Genomic DNA, 22,057 nt, shown 5'->3' with positions numbered 1-22,057 from the left:
AAGCTGAGAGTGATGGAGGTACAGGGACACTTGCTATTTCTACATGTTTAAATTTTTCATCACAGAGGAGTTAACACTGGAAAGCTCTCTCATTAAGTATCAACAGGCTTTTCTTCTATCTCAGCATGGATCTCAACATTTCTAACTCCCTTTAGTTCAGTTTAGTTCAGTCACTCAGTCATGTCCGACTCTTTGCGACCCCATGTACTGCAGCACGCCAGGCCTCCCTGTCCATCACCAACTCCCGGAGTCTACCCAAACCCATGTCCATTGAGTCGGTGATGCCATCCAACCATCTTATCCTCTGTCGTCTCCTTTTCCTCCTGCCCTCAATCTTTCCCAGCATCAGGGTCTTTTCCAATGAGTCAGCTATTCGCATGAGGTGGCCAAAGTATTGGAGTTTCAGCTTCAACATCAGTCCTTCCAATGAATATTCAGGACTGATCTCCTTTAGGATGGACTGGTTGGATCTTCTTGCAGTCCAAGGGACTCTCAAGTGTCTTCTCCAACACCACAGTTCTAAAGTATCAATTCTTCAGTGCTCAGCTTTCTTTATTCTCCAACTCTCACATCCATACAGGACCAGTGGAAAAACCATAGCCTTGACTAGACAGACCTTTGTTAACAAAGTAATGTCTCCGCTTTTCAATATGCTGTCTGGGTTGATCATAACTTTCCTTCCAAGGAGTAAGCGTCTTTTAATTTCATGGCTGCAATCACCATCTGCAGTGATTCTGGAGCCCAGAAAAATAAAGTCAGCCACTGTTTCCCCATCTATTTGCCATGAAGTGATGGGACCAGATGCCATGATCTTAGTTTTCTGAATGTTGAGCTTTAAGCCAACTTTTTCACTCTCCTCTTTCACTTTCATCAAGAGGCTCTTTAGTTCTTCTTCACTTTCTGCCATAAGGGGAGTGTCATCTGCATATCTGAGGTTATTGATATTTCTCCCAGCAATCTTGATTCTAGCTTGCGCTTCCTCCAGCCCAGCATTTCTCATGATGTACTCTGCATAAAAGTTATTATATAAAAACACGTATATCCAATTCTTGAGAGTTGGTATAGAACCCAGACAGACAAATCTAGAGGGTCTGTATTAGTCCTGGGCACTAGCGTATGTGTGTGCTAAGTTATTTCAGCTGTGTCCAACTCTATATGACCACATGGACTGTAGCCCGCCAGGCTCCTCTGTTCGTGGGATTCTCCAGGCAAGAATACTAGAGTGGGTTGCTATACACTCCTTCAGGGGATCTTTCCAATCCAGGGATCGAACCTGTGGCTCCTGCCTTGGCAGGTGGATTGTTTACCGCTGAGCCACTGAGGGAAGCCCCCTGAGCTCTAGACTTTACTCCAAGTGATTGTCTTTAGAAACTACAATCAGCCATTAATAGCATAATTATTTTTATTTTACTGCATCAGCATCTGCCTCCTTCCTTTTTTGCTTGACTCATTAAATAAATCATTATAAAATAAGGGCTAAATGGAAGGGCCGACCATGGATAAATAGACCATTCATACAGTCTATCTGTGTAGCATAAATGGAAGGCAACCAGGCCTTTAATGATTTAATTAATCATATGTGAATGATAATTCTTATGAAATAATGTTAGAATCAAACCCCATACCCATCAGAGACACTCAGAGGACTGAAACAAACCTTGTGTGCACCAGGACCCAGAGACCCCACAGAGATTGAGACAGAACCGTGCTTGAGTGTCTCCTGCAGAGGTACGGGTCAGCAGTGGACTGCTGCAGGGGCAGGGGCTCTGGGTTCAGTAGACCTGGGTGTGGCATAAGCTCTCTTGAAGGAGGTCACCATTAACCCCACAGTAGAGCCACCAGAACTTACAAAGGACTGGAAACAGACTCTTTGAGGGCACAAACAAAACCTTGTGTGCACCAGGACCGAGGAGAAAGGAGCCGTGACCCCACAAGAAACTGACTCAGACTTGGCCATGAGTGTCCAGGAGTCTCTGGTGGAGACATGGGTCGGCGGTGGCCTGCTGCAGGGTTGGGGACACTGTGCTCAGCAGTGCTGCTTGGGACCTTTTGAAGGAGGTCACCTTTATCTTCATTACCTCCACCATCCTTTGGCCTTAGGTCAAATAACAGGGAGGGAACACAGCCCCAATCATCAACAGAAAATTGGATTAAAGATTTACTGAGCATGGCCCCGCCCATCAACACAAGACCCAGTTTCCCCCTCAGTTAGTCTCTCCCATCAGGAAGCTTCCATAAGCCTCTTATCCTTCTCCATCAGAAGGCAGACAGAATGAAACCCACAATTACATAAAACTAACCAATCTGATCACATGGACCACAGCCTTATCTAACTCAATGAAACTATGAGCCATACTGTGTAGGGTCACTCAAGACAGATAGGTCATGGTGGAGAGTTTTGACAAAACATGGTCTACTGGAGAAGGGAATGGCAAACCACTTCAGTATTCTTGTCTTGAGAACCCCATGAACAGTATGAACAGTATGAAAAGGCAAAAAGATAGGACACTGAAAGATGAACTCCCCAGGTCGGTGGGTGCCCAGTATGATATGAGAGATCAGTGGAGAAATAACTCCAGAAAGAATGAAGACATAGAGCAAAAGCAAAACACAACATCCACTTGTGGATGTGTCTGGTGATGGAAGCAAGGTCTGATGCTGTAAAGAGCAATACTGCATAGGAACCTGGAATGTTAGGTCCGTGAATCAAGCCAAATTGGTAGTGGTCAAACAGGAAATGGCAAGAGTGAACACTGACATTTTAGGAATCAGCAAGCTAAAATGGACGGGAATGGGTTAATTTAACTCAGGTGACCATTGTATATACTACTGTGGGTAAGAATCCCTTAGAAGAAATGGAGTAGCTGTTATAGTCAACAAAAGAGTCCAAAATGCAGTACTTGAATGCAATCTCAAAAATGACAGAATGATCTCTGTTTGTTTCCAAGGCAAACCATTCAATATCACAGTAATCCCAGTCTGTGCTCTGACAAGTAATGCTGAAGAAGCTGAACTTGAATGGTTCTGTGAAGAACTATAAGATCTTCTAGAACTAACACACAAAAACGATGTCCTTTCATTAGAGGGGACTAGAATGCAAAAGTAGGAAGTCAAGAAACACCTGGAGTAACAAGCAAATTTGGCCTTGATGTGCAGAAAGAAGCAGGGCAAAGGCTAATAGAGTTTTGCCAAGATAATGCACTGGTCATAGCAAACACCCTCTTCCAACAAGACAAGAGAAGACTCTACACATGACATGACCAGATGGTCAACACCAGAATCAGATTGATTATATTCTTTGCAGCCAAAGATGGAGAAGCTCTATACAGTCAGTAAAAGCAAGACTAGGAGATGACTGTGGCCTGGATCATGAACTCCTCATTGCAAAATTCAGACTTATATTGAAGAAAGTAGGGAAAACCACTAGACTACTCAGGTATGACCTAAATTGTGAATCCCTTACAATTATACAGTGGAAGTCACTAATAAATAGATTCAAGGGATTAGATCAGATAGAGTGCCTGAAGAACTATTGATAGAGGTTCATGACATTGTACGGGAGGCAGTGGTCAAGACCATCCACAAGAAAGAGAAATGCAAAAAGGCAAAATGGTTGTCTGAGGAGGCCTTACAAATATCTGTGAAAAGAGAAGCAAAAGGCAAAGGAGAGGAGGAAAGATATACCCACTTGAATGCAGAATTCAAAAAGATAGCAAAGAGACATAGAAAACCTTCCTCAGTGATAAATGCAAAGAAAAAGAGAAAATCAATAGAATGGGAAAGACTAGAAATGTCAAGAAAATTAGAGATGCCAAGGGAACATTTCATGCAAAGATGGGTACAATAAAAGAAAAAAACGGTATTGGCCTAAGAGAAGCAGAAGATATTAAGAAGAGGTGGCAAGAATACACAGAAGAACTGTACAAAAAAGATCTTCATGACCCACATAACCACAATGGTGTGATCACTCACCTAGAGCTAGACATCCTGAAATGTGAGGTCAAGTGGGCCTGAGGAAGCGTCACTACAAACAAAGCTGGTGGAGATGATGGAATTCCAGTTGAGCTCTTTCAAATCCTAAAAGATGATGCTGTGAAAGTGGTGAACTCAATATGCCAGCAAATTGGGAAAACTCAGCAGTGGCCACTGGACTGGAAAAGGTCAGTTTTCATTCTAATCCCAAAGAAAGGCAATGCCAAAGAATGCTCAAACTACCATACAATTGCACTTATCTCACACACTAGCAAAGTAATGCTCAAAATTCTCCAAGCCAGGCTCCAACAATACATGAACCGTGGACTTCCAGATGTTCAAGCTGGATTTAGAAAGGCAGAGGAACCAGAGATCAAATTGTCAATGTCCATTGGATCATCGACAAAGCGATCGAGTTCCAGAAAAGCATCTACTTTTGCTTTAGTGACTATGCCAAAGCCTTTGACTGTGTGGATCACAACAAACTGTAGAAAATTCTGAAAGAGATGGGAATACCAGACCACCTGACCTCCCTCTTGAGAAACCTGTATGCAGGTCAGGAAGCAACAGTTAGAACTAGACATGGAACAATAGACTGGTTCCAAATTGGCAAAGGAGTACGTCAAGGCTGTATATTGTCACCCTGCTTATTTAACTTATATGCAGAGTGCATCATGAGAAATGCTGGACTGGATGAAACACATGATGGAATTAAGATTGCTGGGAGAAATATTAATAACCTCAGATATGCACATGACACCACCCTTATGGCAGAAAGTGAAGAAGAACTAAAGAGCCTCTTGATGAAAGTGAAATAGGAGAGTGAAAAAGTTAGCTTAAGACTCAACATTCAGAAAACTAAGATCATGGCATCCGATTCCATGACTTCATAGCAAATAGATGGTGAAATAGTGTAATCAGTGACAGAGTTTATTTTCTTGGGCTCCAATATCACTGCAGATGGTGACTGCAGCCATGAAATTAAAAGATGCTTCTTCCTTGGATGAAAAGTTATGACCAACCTAGACAGCATATTAAAAACTAGAGACATTACTTTGCCAACAAAGGTCTGTCTTGTCAAAGCTATGGTTTTTCCAGTGGTCATGTATTGTTGTGAGAGTTGGATTATAAAGAAAGCTGAGCACTGAAGAATTGATGCTTTTGAACTGTGGTGTTGGAGAAGACTCTTGAGAGTCCCTTGGACTGCAAGGAGATCCAACCAGTCCATCCTAAAGGAGATCAGTCCTGAATATTCATTGGAAGGACTGATATTGAAGCTGAAACTCCAATACTTTGGCCACCTCATGTGAAGAGTTGACTCATTGGAAAAGACCCTGATGCGGGAATGATTGAAGGTAGGATGAGAAGAGGGACGACAGAGTTGAGTTGTGATCACCAACTCTGGACATGAGTTTGAGTAACGTCCGGGAGATGGTGATGGACACGGAAGCCTGGCATATTGCTGTCCATGGCGTCACAAAGAGTCAGACACGACTGGGTCACTGAACTGAATATTATAGTATTATTGGAAGAGTACTAAACTACTCTAGGAATTGAGAGATCTGAGTTCAACTGTTTCCACATTAATGCTAACATTTTTTCCCTTCTGACTTCTCACATATCAAACCCAATTCCAGTAGCTTAGCTGACTTCACATGGAAGTTTTTTTATGAGGTTTCATGCTAGTGGGGGCCCATAGCGGCCCTTGTCATACTCACAACTGTATTTCTAGCTCCTATGAGAATGCCTGGCATCTGAAAAACATGAGTGCTTCATAAATATTATGAATGAATGAGGTACTAAATTCTTAGAAGATTCTCTTCAGGCATCTTACTAGCTTTGCTGTATAATCTGATCCTTTCAGAAAACCCATAAAGGGTAGATTTTTTTTCAAATGGAGTAAATATACTCCAATTGGAGTATATAAATATTTGCTTTACAATGTTGTGTTAGTTTCTGCTGTTGATGGCTGATCAACAACAAAGATGATCAGCCATTCATATACATAGCCCCTCCTTCGTGGAGCTCCCTCCCTCTCCCACACCTTTAGGTCATCACAGAGCACCAAGCTGAGCTCCCTGTGCTGTAGAGCAGTTTCCCAGTAGATATTTTACACAGGGTAGTATATATATTCAATCCCAATCTCCCAATTCACCCCACCCTCTCTGGGTTCGCACATCCATTTTCTATGTCTACGTCTCTATTCCTGCCCTGCTATTACTAATAGGTTCATCATCTGTACCATTTTTCTAGATTCCACATATACACATTGATATATGATATTCGTTTTCTCTTTCTGACTGACTTCACTTTGTATGACAGACTCTATTCTGTCTACCTATGAGACTCACCAAAGATGCTGAATTTCTCAGACCCGAAACAGAATCTCAGGTTCTGTGCACTGTAGTTTTCTTACCAGTAAAAGAACCATAAGAACTGTTTTTATAAACAGCAGAGAGAATTGTTGTTAAAATTAAATGAGACAATATATTTGAATATCTGATTGTAAACTAGGAGCAACAATTCTCCATGCCCACAATAGGCATGTTTGTTATTTCAATTAGAAATAATTATACATGTATAATAATTATATACACTGTGCGTGATGCCTGCAACAAGGAAGACGAGAATGAACCCCCAAATCCAGTGCCACCTCTGTAGGTAGTTGTTCCGAGGAAACTCAGCAGTCCCATCAGCCCTCCAGAATATACTGTGAAGGGTGTAAGATACCCTATATAATAATCTAGGATACTTACAGGCTTTCAAATGCTGCACATTTCTTCCATTAATTTCATATTACAAATTCTTACATAAACCATTTTTTCAGGTTGGAACTAGGAGTTCAGTTTTCCTTTCCATTCTTTCTATTCCAGACTCATGATGTTGTCTACCCAGCCCCATTACATCTCTGCTTTGCTGGTGGCTCAGATGGTGAAGAATCCGCCTGCAATGTAGGAGAACTGGGCTCCATCTCTGGGTCAGGAAGATTCCCTGGAGGAGGAAATGGCAACCCACCCCACTATTCTTGCCTGGAGAATTCCATGGACAGAGGAGCCTGGCAGGCTACAGTCTGTAGGGTCGCAAAGACTTGGACACAACTGAGTGACTAACACACACACACACAGTGCAACCTTACAACAAATAACATATGCAAACACAAAAGACTTTAGTTCCAATTTCGAATTATGTCATTTTTAGTTCAACTCCAATAGGCTATTTCTTTCAGAGGCTGCTTCAGTCTTTCTCAGTGGGAAGGCAGAGAGTTTATATATTGTTCATCCATTTAAAAACCCTGTGGCAAGCCCTCTATGGAGAGTGTTCAGTAATTGGTCTCCAGATGCTGCTGGTAGGAAGCACTCTAAAAGTCCTTAAACATCCCAGGAACACAATTTCATCTGCTTTACTGGGTGTGGGTGTCAGAAGCAGTAGCAGCTTGCATACCTACACAGTCACCCCTTTCCTTGGGTATGTCATTATTTTATATCTACTGTAAAGCATGGTTAAATATATATATGCAGATGACTAGAATAGCATCTTGCAAAATTGCTAAGTGCTATATTACTATAACCAATTGTTCCAACCACAAAATCAGTGGGCATTAGCAATAAAATGGTCAATGGTTTTAATTTTTTTCTGCAAAACATAATCCTGGTTGAGCAAGTACTTAAGAGTATAGAGAAATGACTCAACACTGAAATAGATATTCACTGTTTCATCACATATTACACTTTAGAGACATAATGCTCGGAATTTTACTGAAATGAACAAAGATGCACAAGTTAATATATAATGAAAGTAGTATTTTCAAAAGTCCTGATAATAAAATAATTCCTGATTCTGGATAAAATGAAACATGGATATGTTTCTTTATTTTGCAAACTCCTATTCATTGCTCAGGAGAAGGCAGTGGCACCCCACTCCAGTACTCTTGCCTGGAAAATCCCATGGATGGAGGAGCCTGGTAGGCTGTAGTCCGTGGGGTCACTAAGAGTCGGACACTACTGAGCGACTTCACTTTCACTTTTCCCTTTCATGCACTGGAGAAGGAAATGGCAACCCACTCCAGTATTCTTGCCTGGAGAATCCCAGGGACGGGGGAGCCTGGTGGGCTGCCGTCTATGGGGTCGCACAGAGTCGGACACGACTGAAGCGACTTAGCAGTAGCATTCATTGCTCTGTCTGTGTATGCACATACATACACATTGATGACTATGCAGGTTTACAGCTCCATATATGTGTGTGTGTCCATAAATATGGGGCTTCCCAGGTGGCACTACTGGTAAAGAACCCACCTGCCAATGCAGGAGACATAAGATACGTGGTTTTAATCCCTGAGTTGAGAAGATCCCCTGGAGGAGGGCATGGCAACCCACTCCAGTATTCTTGCCTGGAGAATCCCATGAGCAGAGGAGCCTGACAGGCTACAGTCCTTAGGGTCACAAAGAGTCAGACATGACTGAGCACATAGCTATCAATACGTATATTTAAGTAAGTAAATACACTTACTTCCCTGATATTCTCTAGTGTGTTTTCCTCAGGTTATGTTTAATGCTTATTCTTTCTTTAGGTGTTTGCTAATGCTGTTTGTTTTATATATTTATCTGTTGTGAGTATATTCATATATATACACACATTTTACAAAAATACAATGGTAATTTCTAATGGGCATCAGGAATATTTAGAAGTGCCATCTTGCTGGACTGTGTCCTAAACTTACAATCTTGCCTCTTTCCCTTTATCCACAGAGAACCCCATCTCTCCATTAAGACGCCCTTCAGTAGACATAAGATGCAATCCCTTGGCTTCTCAGGTATGGAATGCTTACCCACTGTGGTGGCTCTAAAATGCATCTGTAAATTCTTTGACACCATTTTTCATCACGGGGTAGGGTTTCTGTCCCCTTTCTTGAATCCAAGCCAGGCTGGGACTGCTTAGGAGATGGCATAATAGAAGAAATGCTAACAAGATAAAGGACATGCACCTTCTTCTTGGTATTTTTGGGACACTTGCCTTTTGATTTCTGGGATGCCAGATGAGATGCCTGACTGCCCTGAGCTTGCCAGGCCCTGAAGTTAGGTCCCAAATATAAGCTACACCTATGTGTCCTCAGATGTTTGAACAAAGATGCCGTCAAAGGCATTCAGTCCCCAGACATCTAGTCACCTCCCACCACCAACTTCCTAAGCAAGTCCCCAGCCATCATGTAGCAGAGAAAAGCCATCCATCCTGACCTGTCAGAATCCCTGATCACAAAATGCACAGGCAAAATAAGTTTTGGAGAGACTCATTTTGCTTTAGCAGTAATTAGAACACAGAGTATTCTTTGTTTTAATGAATCTTATCTCTTCTAAGTCTGGGACAAGGGCAAATGAGTTTGACTATTCCTGTGATGTACTGGTGTGAAGGTATATTGAGGACAGCCCTAGACTCTTGCGTTCTTTCATTCTGGGGCTCCCTCCATGGTCTGAGGTTCCAAGTGTGCATTTTCGTGATAACCTTGAAGATACAGTAAGAGTTTGTATCATTATTCAAAAAAGTAAATAAAGATTAGCATTTGGGACTAAGCAGGCAAAGATGATGCCACTTGGCAACCTTTCTCTGTCTGTTCTCTATTGTATTTTTCTAATGATTCTATAGTAATACTTAATTCTGCTGAACTCTTGGATAAAGATGTTCCAACTATGTAGGGCTAAGACATGAACACCTTCCAGGTAACTGTTGCCTTACAGATAGTTATTGTATTTCTTGTGTATGATTCTTTGGTTCAATTACCTAATATATGTCTCATACTAAAGTGACCTCTTATATATCAGGAAAATGAGCTATTGAAAAGTGGGTCATCTGCATAGAGAACAAATATTTTGATACCAAGGTGGGGGTGAATTGGAAGAGTGAAATTGACATATATACAGTATTGATACTATGTACTGAATAGATAACTAATGAGTGAACCTACTGTATAGCACAGGGAACTCTACTTAATGCTCTGTGGAAACCTAAATGGGAAGGAACTCCAAAAAAGAGGGGATATATGTATACGTAGGGCTGATTCATTTTGCTGTTATAATAGAAACTAACACAACATTGTAAAGCAATTATCCTCCAATAAAAAGTAATTTAAAAAGCATAAGGAGGCATTCCCTAATGTTTTACCTTCTACAATGTTCTTTGGTATTTATTCTCAAGTTTTATTTCTGAAGCTTCCCTGGTGGCTCAGATGGTAAAGCATCTGCCTGCAATGTGGAAGACCCAGGTTCAATCCCTGGGTTGAGAAGATCCCCTGGAGAAGGAAATGGCAACCCACTCCAGTACCCTTGCCTGGAAAATCCCATGGACAGAGGAGCCGGGTGGGCTACAGTCCATGGGGTCGCAAAGAGTCGGACACGACTGAGCGACTTCGCTTTCTTTCTTTTCTTTTTTATTTCATCTGCTACTATACTATCTGAACTACCAGACAGAATAATTCAGGTAAATAATCTGCCTGCAATGCAGGAAACCCAGGTTCAGTCCCTGGGTTTGAATCAGAAAGATTCCATGGAGAAGGGGATAGCAACCCACTGTAATATTCTTGCCTGGAGAATTCTGTGGTCAGAGTAACCTGGCAGGCTACAGTCAATGGGATCACAAAGAGTCAGACAAGACTGAGCCACTAACACTTTCACTTTTCACTTTCATTATACCTATTTATTCCTAAACTTTTATTTGAAAAATATATACTCACTCCAGACTCAGCTTCTCAAGTAGACAAGTGCACTTGGTCTGATCATCAATACAGGTGCCAGCCTTGCATTAAATTCGAAATGTATACATAATATTAAACAAATTTATCTTACTTATTTGTAGAAATAAGTGATTTACACAGCTTGCCAGGCTCAGAAAAATTGACATTGGAACATACAGCTTTAGACAGCTTGAAACAAGTCTTTTCTACTCTGGTGGGAGTAGTTTGTTTATCCACGAGCATCTTGAATGCACAGCAAGAAAGCTTGGTCTAGTCTGCTAAATGTTCTGCAAATGGTTTTATGAGGAAGACTTGGGGCATCTTTTTGTTATGCATAAGCACATCTCAGCAGGTCCTCAGCGAGAAAGCATAATGCTACTATTAAAGGAAAAATTGTGCATGACAGAGGAAATGTGGGGAGGATGTATAAGCTATTTTGAATACAAAATCAGTCTAGCAGACAGAAAAAGTGATGAGGACTTGTCTACCATGTCATCACAAGAGTGTTCTGGGCTGAAACAAGAGGCCGTCTGACAGTCTCTTGTAGAATGACATGTCAGCAAGACTGGCATTGTGAACATTTTTATGCCCTGTCCTAGCCTTCTTCTCTAGACAGCATAATTGGAAGAGGTAACTTTCCCATTTCATATTTATATCCAAGCATATCTTACCCAGTTGTTTCTCATGTGTCAACAGTCTAAGAAGCTTAACAAACTAACTCAGGGCCCACCAGAGACTCTGGCAGTTCTTCCTGCTCATTCACACTCCTTCATCCTGGCTTCCTTTTTTCTTTCCTTCTTATATAAATTATTTCCTCATACACTCCTAAATCTGCACAAATGTAACAAAGTGAATCTACATATAACCCATATTTTCCCTTGCTGCTAGGATCTTTGTCTTTATTCCCTGTAAATCAAAGTGAAAAGACAGAAAAAAATTGAGGTATTCAGTCTCCTCTACTAAAATCTCCAGAGTACACAACATATCTTTATCACTTATTCTGTGATGCTTCCTGGTACTTAATACTTGCCATAAAACAGTTGTTTAAAAATTGAAACAGAATTTCTGGTTTCCAGAACAACTATGATTATTTGCAAAGGGCTCTAATTGATAAAGTAGACCATATGCCAAAACAGATGGGCCATGTGAGCAAAAAGAAAGGAATGCTAAGAAAGAATAAAAAAGAAATGCTAAGAATTAAAGCACTTTAACAGAAACGAAGAATGCTTTTGATGGGCTTGTAAGTAGACTAGATATAGTTGAGGAAAGAATCTCTGAACTTAAGGATATATCAATCAATAGAGCTGTATACAACTGAAAAGCTTAGAGAACAAAAGCTTGAAAGAAAACAATATCCGGCCATGAGGCAACTATAAAAGGTATAATATGTTCATAATGGGAATAGAAGAAATAGAAGAAACATAAAAAGGACCAGAAGAAATCTTTGAAACAAGAAAGAGTGAAAAGTTTACCCCAATTAATAGTGTGTGTGTGTATGCTCAGTTTTGTCCAACTCTTCTTTGAGACCCCATCGACTGTAGCTTACCAGGCTCCTCTGTCCATGAAATTTCCCAGGCAAGAATATTGGAGGGGATTGCCATTTACTTCTATAGGGGATCTTGCAAATCCAGGGATCAAACCTGTGTCTCTTGAGTAAGACACCAAACCACAGATCCAGGAGGCACAGAGAATACCAAGCATATAAAGGCCAAAAACATTTACCTAGGCATTTAATTTTCAAAGTACAGAAAACCAAAGACAAAATATTCTGAAAGAAGCTAGAGGGAGAAAAATACATTACTTAGAGTCAAAGGTAAAACTTACATCTGACTCCTCCTTAGAAACTTAATGGTCTTCCCTAGTGGGTCCGTGGTAGAGAATCTGCCTGCAATGTGGGAGACCAGGGTTCGATCCCTGGGTCAGGAAGATCCCCTGGAGAAGGGAATGGCAACCCACTCCAGTATTCTTGTCTGGAGAATCCCATGTTCAGAGGAACCTGGCGGGCTACAGTTTGTGGGGTCACGAAGAGTCGGACATGACTGAGCTACTAACGCTTTCACTAGAAAATGAACAAGTGAAAAGAGAGTACAGTGGGATATTTAATGTGTTGTGAGGAAAAAACTCACCAAACCAGAAATCTGTAAAATTACCCTTTAAAAATGAAGAAGAAATAGTAAAGTTTCTTAAAAATTGAGGAAATTTGTTGCCAGTAGACCTGCCTTGTGAGATATGTCAAAAGGAGATTAAAGAAAATGAAAGTGTTAAACATTCAGTTGTGTCTAACTCTTTGTGGACCCCAGGGACTGGGGCCCACCAGGCTCCTCTGTCCATTCTCCAGACAAGAATACTGGAGTGGGTTGCCATTGCCTTTTCCAGGGGATCTTCCCAACTCAAGGATTAAACCCAGGTCTCCTGGATTGCAGGTGGATTCTTTACCACTGAGAAACCTGGGAAGCCCCTAATGTGAGCATCTTGGTCTCTTCTCTTCAATCCATCTACAACCAATAAAACAGCCACAGCTCAACAGAGTTGCCTCTGCACCATGCACCTGGACACCAGAGAACTGCACACATCTGTAGGTGTAAATGTGGGGGGACTGGAACCCCCTAGAGGAGTCAGAGCTGGGGAACAGTGGAGGCAGGGCCTGTGATGCCAGAGCTGCTGAGCCACAGACCCAGAGAACCCAGTAGCATTAGGGGACTCTGCCCACATGACTCAGGTCCCCTGGCTGCCACAGTGACCGCAGCCACCAGCGGCAGGAGCAGATGCTGTGGCCCCATCCTGCCAGGCTCCTCCGTCCATGGGATTTCCCAGGCAAGAATACTGGAATGGGTTGCTAGTCCCTTCTCCAGGGGACTTTCCTGACCCAGGGATTGAACCCAGGTCTCTTGCATTGCAGGTAGAGTCTTTACCATCTGAGTCACCAGGGAAGCCCTCTAGCTACAGAGGTGCCCATAACACCAGTGTCCTTCCCTCAATGGCAGTGACTACAAATATGATGATCCCACATATGGCAGAGGCACCCAGGATCCTGGCCCCCCTTCAACCTCCTCCTCCACCAGCTGCTGTGGAGACTGAGAACCAGGAGACCCCAGATGCAGCAGAACTGCCCACAATCCAGGTGCCTCAGGTGGCAATGCCAGCAACAGCAAGGCACCAGCTACTCCAACAGGCACAGGCAGTGGAAACAAGGGCACAGGGCACCATCTCTGACAGAGATGGTAGAGGGCAGCAAGTGCAGACTCTAATATAACCACAGGCAACTCACATAGTAGATTTCCTGTTTGCTCAAATGGTAAAGGTAAGGAATCTGGCTGCAATGCAGGAGACCTGGGTTTGATTCCTGGGTCTGGATGATCCCCTGGAGAAGGGCATGGCAATGCACTCTAGTATTCCTGCCTGGAGAATCACATCGACAGAGGAGTCTGGTGGGCCATAGTCCATCAGTTGCAAAGAGTCAGACACGACGGAGCAACTAACACTTTGGGGCTTCCCGGGTGGCACCAGTGATAAAGAACCCATCTGCCAATGCAGGGGACGTAAGAGGATGGGTTCAATCCTTGGGTTGGGAAGATTCCCCTGGAGGAGGGCATGGCAACCCACTCCAGTATTCTTGCCTGGAGAATCCCATGGACAGAGGAGCTTGGCAGGCTACTGTCCATAGGTCACAAAGAGTCAGACATGACTGAAGCGACTTAGCATGCATGCAACCCACATAAGTGCAAACAAAAGCTTGTTCCATAGCACCTCCTCCAAAGGAAAACAAAAGAATGACGTCTAATTACTAACCTGTTGAATCATTAAAATTGAATAGGTAAAAAAAGCTTCACTTAAAGAGGGAAGATATTTGCTACTTCACATGTTCTGGCAAAGGAGTAACTCATCAAATACAATTTAGGAAACATGGTAACACAGATTAACAAAATGACGGTTCTCCATAAACCAAACTTACAGTCACAGAATACTGCAATCAATCGAACTGATAGAGAATTCAAAATAGCTGTCATGAAGAAACTCAGTGACCTGTACAGAAACACAGGAAGGAAGTTCAGTGAGCTCAGAACTAAACATAAGAGAAGAAATATTTTACCAAGGAGACTGGAAATCTGAAAAAGAAACAAATTATTCTGGAGCTGAAGAACTCAATAAATGAGATGAGGACCACAATGGGGAGAGCACTGGACGTAGAGAAGACCATGTGGAAGAGAGAATTAGTGAGCCTGAAGATAGAAATCTAGAAGTGATATGTTTAAAATGAGGAAATTCTATGAGCTATTGGACTCTTTTAGGAAGGGCAATGTTAAGGTAATGGGGATATCAGAGAAGGAACAGAGAAGGGAACAGGAAGTTTATTGAAATAAATAGTAGTTAAGAAATTCCCAAACACGAGGAAGGAACTATATATTCAAGTCCATGAAGCTAAAGAATACTTAATGTGTTGTTGTTGTTCAGTCACTAAGTTGTGTCCGACTCTTTGTGACCCCATGGGCTGTAGCATACAAAGCTTCCCTGTCCTCCACTATCTCCCAGAATTTGCTCAATGCTTCATTACGTCAATACAAAAAGATGTTCTCCAAGACACTGTATATTAAAACTGTCAAAGGCAGCCAGGATAAAATGGGTGGTAACCCATAAAGTTACCCTCATTAGACTCTTGGGAGATTATTCAGCAGAAACTAAAGCCAGGAGATAGTGGAATGACATGATCAAAATAGTAAAAGATAACAACTGTCAAGCAAGAATACTTTATACAGAAAAGTTCTCATTCACATATGAAGGATAAATAAAGGCTTTCTCAGACAAACAGAAACTAAGCAAGTTCATCAACTCTAGGCCTGTCTTACAAGAAATGTTAAAATGATATATTCCACCTGAAATGAAAAGACCTAAGTACACAAAACTCTGGGTAAGGTGATAAATGGGCATATAGAATCAGAACAATGCAACTCTGTATCAGAATAAACTGTTAAACAACTAGAGACTAAAGGTTAAAGGAATGAAAGCAGTAAAAATAACTATAGCTACTTCAATTTAGTAAGGAAACAACAACATTGAAAGGGATAATTTGAGACAACAAAAATCAAAAGGGGAAGAGAAAAAACAGAATCCATATAGGTAAATGAAGATAAAATGGTCCTTTTTCTGCTGTTAGCATTAACATATTATTTATGAGAGATTTTATACAAACCTCATGGTAACCACAAATCTAGAGCATAGACCCAAAACATAAAGAGAAAACTGAAAAAAATCATGAAAACCCAAAACTAAAACAGTAGACAAAAATACAAGGAAATGAAAATAGACATATACAGCAACCAGAAAACAAAAGATAAAAAGACAGTATAAGATCCTCATTTATTAGTGATCACCCTAAAGGCAAACAGAATGAATAAACCAAAAGACAGACTAGCTGGATGTATTAAAAAACAAACTTAACTGTATGTTACCTACAGGAGACTCATTACAGATCTAAAGACAAACACAGGCTCAAAGTGAAGGGGTAGAGGATGATTCTCCAACCAAATAGCAGTCAGAAGAAAGTGGATATAAACGTACTCATCAGATAAAGTAGACTTCAAGCCAAAAAAGGTAACAAAAGAGAACGATTGACAGTATATAATGTTAGAGGGGTTAATTCATCAAGAAGACATAGCAGTTATCAATATATAGCACCTAACGGAGGAGAACCAAAATATAGAAAGTAATTATTAGCAGTCCTAAAGGGAGAAATTTGATAACAACACCATAATAGTAGGGAATTTTAATACTCTACTTATGTCCTTATGTCAATGGATAGATCTTCTAGACAGAAAGTCAATGAGGAAACAGTGTACTTAAATGAAACATTAGACAAGATGGACAGAATAGATTTATACAGAATATTCCATCTAAATGAAGCAGAATACAAATTCTTCTCAAATGCACATGACACTTTCTCAAGGACAGAACACATGTCGGGACACAAAATAAGTCTCAATTAAATTTTAAAAGACTGGAATCATATCAAGTATCTTTTACAATCACGATGATATGAAACTGGAAATCAACTACAAGTTAAAAGCTGGGAAAATCACAGATAGGTTGTGACTAAACAACATGCTATTGAAAAACTATTGGGCAATGAAAAAATACCTTAAGACAAAAGAAAATGAAACACACTGAAATCTGTGGAATACAGCAAAAGGAGTACTAGAGGGAAGTTCATAGAAATACAGGCTTACCTCAAGAACAAGAAAAAGTTTCAAATGACCAATTTAACCCTGCACCAAAAGGAACTAGGAAAAGAACAAACAAAGCCTAAAGCCAGTAGAAGGAGGGAAATAATTAAGAATGTAATGTAAATAAGTGAAGTAGAGACTTAAAGACAACAGGAAAGATCAAACTAAGAACTGGTTCTTTGGAAAGATAAAATTGGTAAGATATTAGCTAGATTCACCAAGAAAAAAAAAAAACGAGCGCTCATATAAATAAATCAAAATGAAAGAGAAGAAATTACAACCAATCATAGAAACACAAAGAAGGTTATAAGAGAATACTATGGATAGCTATATGTCAACAGAATACATAACCTAGAAGACATGGATAAATTCTTACAATCATACAACATTCCAAGACTGAATTATACAGATAGTGAAAGACAGGGGAGCCTGGCCTGCTGCAGTCCATGGGGTTGCAAAGAGTCCACATGACTTAGCAACTAAACAACAACAAAAAGACTGAATTATGAATAGAGAATCTGAATAGACTGATCACAATAAAGGAAGCTGAACCAGTAAACAAAACCCTCCCAACAAATAAAACTCTAAGACCACATGGCTTCACGGGTGAATTCTAGCAGACATTCAAAGGTGATGTAAAATATCCTTTTCACAGTCTTCCAAAAAAATTGAAGAGGAAGGGGAAATACTTCCTAACTCATTCTATGAGGCCAATGTTATTCTGATATCACAACCAGACCAGGAAAACACACACACACAATTACTGGGCAGTATCTTTATGGACATAAATGCTAGAATCCTTAATAAAATATTATTAATAGCAAACCAAATATAACCACACATTTGAAAAATCATATACCAAGATCAAGTGGGATTTTAGTCCAGGAATTCAAGATAGATATTCAATATCTGCAAATAAATCAACATGATACACAATATTAAGAAAATGAAAGATAAAATCACAACATCATCTCAATATCTGCAGAAAAATCATTTGACAAGATACAACCCCATTTATGATAAAACCACAATAAAATGGATATAGAAGGAATATACCTCAATGTAATAAAGGCCATACATGACAAATTCACAGATAGTATCACACTAAATGGTGAAAACCTGCAAGCTATCCTCTAAGACAGGGATATCAGCAGATGGTCAACACCGAAATCAGATTGATTATATTCTTTGCAGCCGAAGATTGAGAAGCTCTATATAGTCAGAAAAAACAAGACCAGGAGCAGACTGTGGCTCAGATCATGAACTCCTTATTGCAAAATTCAGACTTAAATTGAAGAAAGTAGGGAAAACAACTAGACCATTCAGGTATGACCTAAATCAAATCCCTTATGATTATACAGTGGAAGTGACAAATAGATTTAAGGGACTAGATCTGATAGACAGAGTGCCTGATGAACTATGGACAGAAGTTCATGACATTGTACAGGAGACAGGGATCAAGACCATCCCCAAGGAAAAGAAATGCAAAAAAGGAAAATGGCTGTCTGAGGAGCCTTACAGATAGCTGTGAAAAGAAGAGAAGCGAAAAGCAAAGGAGAAAAGGAAAGATATTCCCATCTGAATGCAGAGTTCCAAAGAATAACAAGGAGAGACAAGAAAGCCTTCCTCAGCGATCAGTGCAAAGAAATAGAGGAAAACAACAGAATGGGAAAGACTAGAGATCTCTTCAAGAAAATTAGAGATACCAAGGGAACATTTCATGCAAAGATAGGCTTGATAAAGGACAGAAATGGTATGGACCTAACAGAAGCAGAAGATATTAAGAAGAGGTGGCAAGAATACACAGAAGAACTATACAAAAAAGATCTTCATGACCCAGATAATCACGATGGTGTGATCACTCACCTAGAGCCAGACATCCTGGAATGTGAAGTCAAGTGGGCCTTAGGAAGCATCACTACGAACAAAGCTAGTGGAAGTGATGGAATTCCAGTTGAGCTATTTCAAATCCTAAAAGATACTGCTGTGAAAGTGCTGCACTCAATATGCCAACAATCTGGAAAACTCAGCAGTGGCCACAGGAATGGAAAAGGTCAGTTTTCATTCCAATCCTAAAGAAAGACAATGCCAAAGAATGCTCAAACTACCGCACAATTGCACTCGTCTCACACACTAGTAAAGTAATTCTCAAAATTCTCCGAGCCAGGCTTCAGCAATACGTGAATTGTGAACTTCCAGATGTTCAAGTTGGTTTTAGAAAAGGCAGAGGAACCAGAGATCAAATTGCCAACATCCACTGGATCATCAAAAAAGCAAGAGAGTTCCAGAAAAACATCTATTTCTGCTTTATTGACTATGCCAAAGCCTTTGACTGTGTGGATCACAATAAACTGTGGAAAATTCTGAAAGAGATGGGAATACCAGACCATCTGACCTGTCTCTTGAGAAACCTGTATGCAGGTCAGGAAGCAACAGTTAGAACTGGACATGGAACAACAGACTGGTTCCAAACAGGAAAAGGAATACGCCAAGGCTGTATATTGTCACCCTGCTTATTTAACTTCTATGCAGAGTACATCATGAGAAATGCTGGGCTGGAAGAAACACAAGCTGGAATCAAGATTGCCAGGAGAAATATCAATGACCTCAGATATGCAGATGATACCACCCTTATGGCAGAAAGTGAAGAAGAACTAAAGAGCCTCTTGATGAAAGTGACAGAGGAGAGTGAAAAAGTTGGCTTAAATCTCAACGTTCAGAAAACTAAGATCATGGCATCTGGTCCCATCACTTCATGGGAAATAGATGGGGAAACAGTGGAAACAGTGTCAGACGTTATTTTTGGGGGCTCCAAAATCACTGCAGATGGTAATTGCAGCCATGAAATTAAAAGATGCTTACTCCTTGGAAGGAAGGTTATGGCCAACCTAGATAGCATATTTCAAAGCAGAGACATTACTTTGCCAACAAAGGTCCGTCTAGTCAAGGCTATGTTTTTTCCAGAGGTCATGTATGGATGTGAGAGTTGGATGGTGAAGAAAGCTGAGCACTGAAGAATTGATGCTTTTGAACTGTGGTGTTAGAGAAGACTCTTGAGAGTCCCTTGGACTGCAAGAAGATCCAACCAGTCCATCCTAAAGGAGATCAGTCCTGGTTGTTCATTGGAAGGACTGATGTTGAAGCTGAAACTCCAATACTTTGGCCACCTCATGAGAAGAGTTGACTCATTGGAAAAGACCCTAATGCTGGGAAGGATTGGGCTCAGGAAGAGAAGGGGATGACAGAGGTGGTTGGATGGCATCATCGACTCGATGGACATGGGTCTGGGTAAACTCCGGGAGTTGGTGATGGACAGGGAGGCCTGGCGTGCTCGATTCATGGGGTCTCAAAGAGTCGGACACAACTGAGCAACTGAACTGAAGTGAACTGAAGACGGGGACAAGATAAAGATGCCAACTCTTGCCAATTCTATTCAGCATAGTATTGGAATTCCTAGTTACAACAATCAGATAAGAAAGAAATATAAAGTATAAAGACATCCACGTTAGAAGGGAAGTAAAACTGTCACTTTTGTAAATAACATGATTTTCTATATAGAAAACCCTAAAGATTTCACCAAAGTACCCTTTAGAACTAATAAACTAAGTAATTAGAATAAATAAATACAATAAGTTTGCAGGACACAATCAATATATAAAAATTGGTTGCATTTCTATACACTAACAATGAACTAGTAAGAGAAATTTTAAAAAGTCCCTTTTACAATTGCAAAAAAATAAAAATAAAAACCCCTATGAATAAACATAGCCAAGGAAGTAAATAAAAGAACACTGAAAAAAGTATGACATTATTGAAAGAAATTGAAGGTGAAACAAAGAGATGGAAAGATTTTCATGTTACTAGATTAGAAGAATTACTATTGTTAAAATGTCTATATTATCTAAAACAAGTTACAGATTCAATGCAATTCCTATCAAAATACCAATGGTATTTTTTCACAGAAATAGAACAAAAGCTTCCTTAAATTTATATAGAACCATAAAAGACCCCAATTATCCCAAGCCATCCTGAGGATAAAGAACAAAACTGGCATTATCAAACTCCCATATTTCAAAGTATTCTAATTATACTACAGAGTTTTAGTAAAGCAGCATGGTATTGGCAGAAAGAGACACAGATAATTGGAAAAGAATTGGGAGCCCAGAAATAAATCCACACACAGGGGCTATTAATTTATGACAAAGGAGCAAAGAACATGCAATGGAGAAAGGATAGTCTCTTCAATAAATGATGCTGGGAAAACTCAACAGCCACACAAAAGAAACTATATATATGTGTGTGTGTGTGTGTGTGTGTGTGTGTAAACATAATACATGTATATGTATAGATATATATTCATATATAAATATACATGTATATATACATTCTATGTATATATAAAGAAATGACAAATGTGGAAAATAGGGAATAGTCTTACACTGTTGGTGGAAATGTAAATCAGTGCACATTATGGTACACAAAATTTAAGATTAGAACTACCATATGATCCAGCTATTCCACTTCTGGGTAATTATCAAAAGAACACAAAAACACTAATGCAAAAAGATATATGAACCTATATGTTGATCACAGCATTGTTTAAATAGCCAGGATGTGGAAACAACATATGTGCCTTTCAGTGGTAGAGAAATAATGAAGGAGGAATAATGAAGTGAGTTAGTTATACACATGCATGTGCATGCACACACATACAGATTATCAGTCAGTCATACAAGCAACTCCTGCAGCTCAATTCCAGAAAAATAAATGACCCAATCAAAAAATGGGCCAAAGAACTAAACAGACATTTCTCTAAAGAAGACATACAGATGGCTAACAAACACATGAAAAGATGTTCAACGTCACTCATTATCAGAGAAATGCAAATCAAAACCACAATGAGTTACCATTTCACACCAGTCAGAATGTGTGCTATCCAAAAGTCTACAAGCAGTAAATGCTGGAGAGGGTGTGGAGAAAAGGGAACCCTCTTACACTGTTGGTGGGAATGCAAAGTAGTACAGCCACTATGGAGAACAGAGTGGAGATTCCTTAAAAAACTGGAAATAGAACTGCCATATGACCCAGCAATCCCACTGCTGGGCATACACACGGAGGAAACCAAAATTGAAAGAGACACGTGTAC

General features: G+C 40.2%; 1 protein-coding gene and 1 long non-coding RNA gene across 2 annotated transcripts in view; one reads left to right on the top strand and one right to left on the bottom strand.

Annotated features, from left to right (window-relative positions):
* Nucleotides 1–22,057, bottom strand: part of GALNTL6 (polypeptide N-acetylgalactosaminyltransferase like 6) — a 1,429,734-nt gene that overhangs the window by 615,952 nt on the left and 791,725 nt on the right. The window lies entirely within an intron of this gene.
* The window catches only part of LOC145537904 (uncharacterized), a 39,275-nt gene that overhangs the window by 5,194 nt on the left and 12,024 nt on the right, over nucleotides 1–22,057 (top strand). Inside the window, exons 3-4 of the long non-coding RNA XR_014076481.1 lie at nucleotides 7,199–7,437; nucleotides 8,718–8,782. This is a non-coding gene — a long non-coding RNA (uncharacterized LOC145537904). The remainder of the gene's footprint in view (nucleotides 1–7,198; nucleotides 7,438–8,717; nucleotides 8,783–22,057) is intronic.

This window comes from Giraffa tippelskirchi, chromosome 1 (assembly GCF_054371585.1).
Source record: "Giraffa tippelskirchi isolate mGirTip1 chromosome 1, T2T-mGirTip1v1.2.pri, whole genome shotgun sequence".
Lineage (NCBI taxonomy): Eukaryota > Metazoa > Chordata > Mammalia > Artiodactyla > Giraffidae > Giraffa > Giraffa tippelskirchi.
Note: the sequence above shows the minus strand (reverse complement) of the source record. Positions and strands in the feature narration are given on the sequence as shown.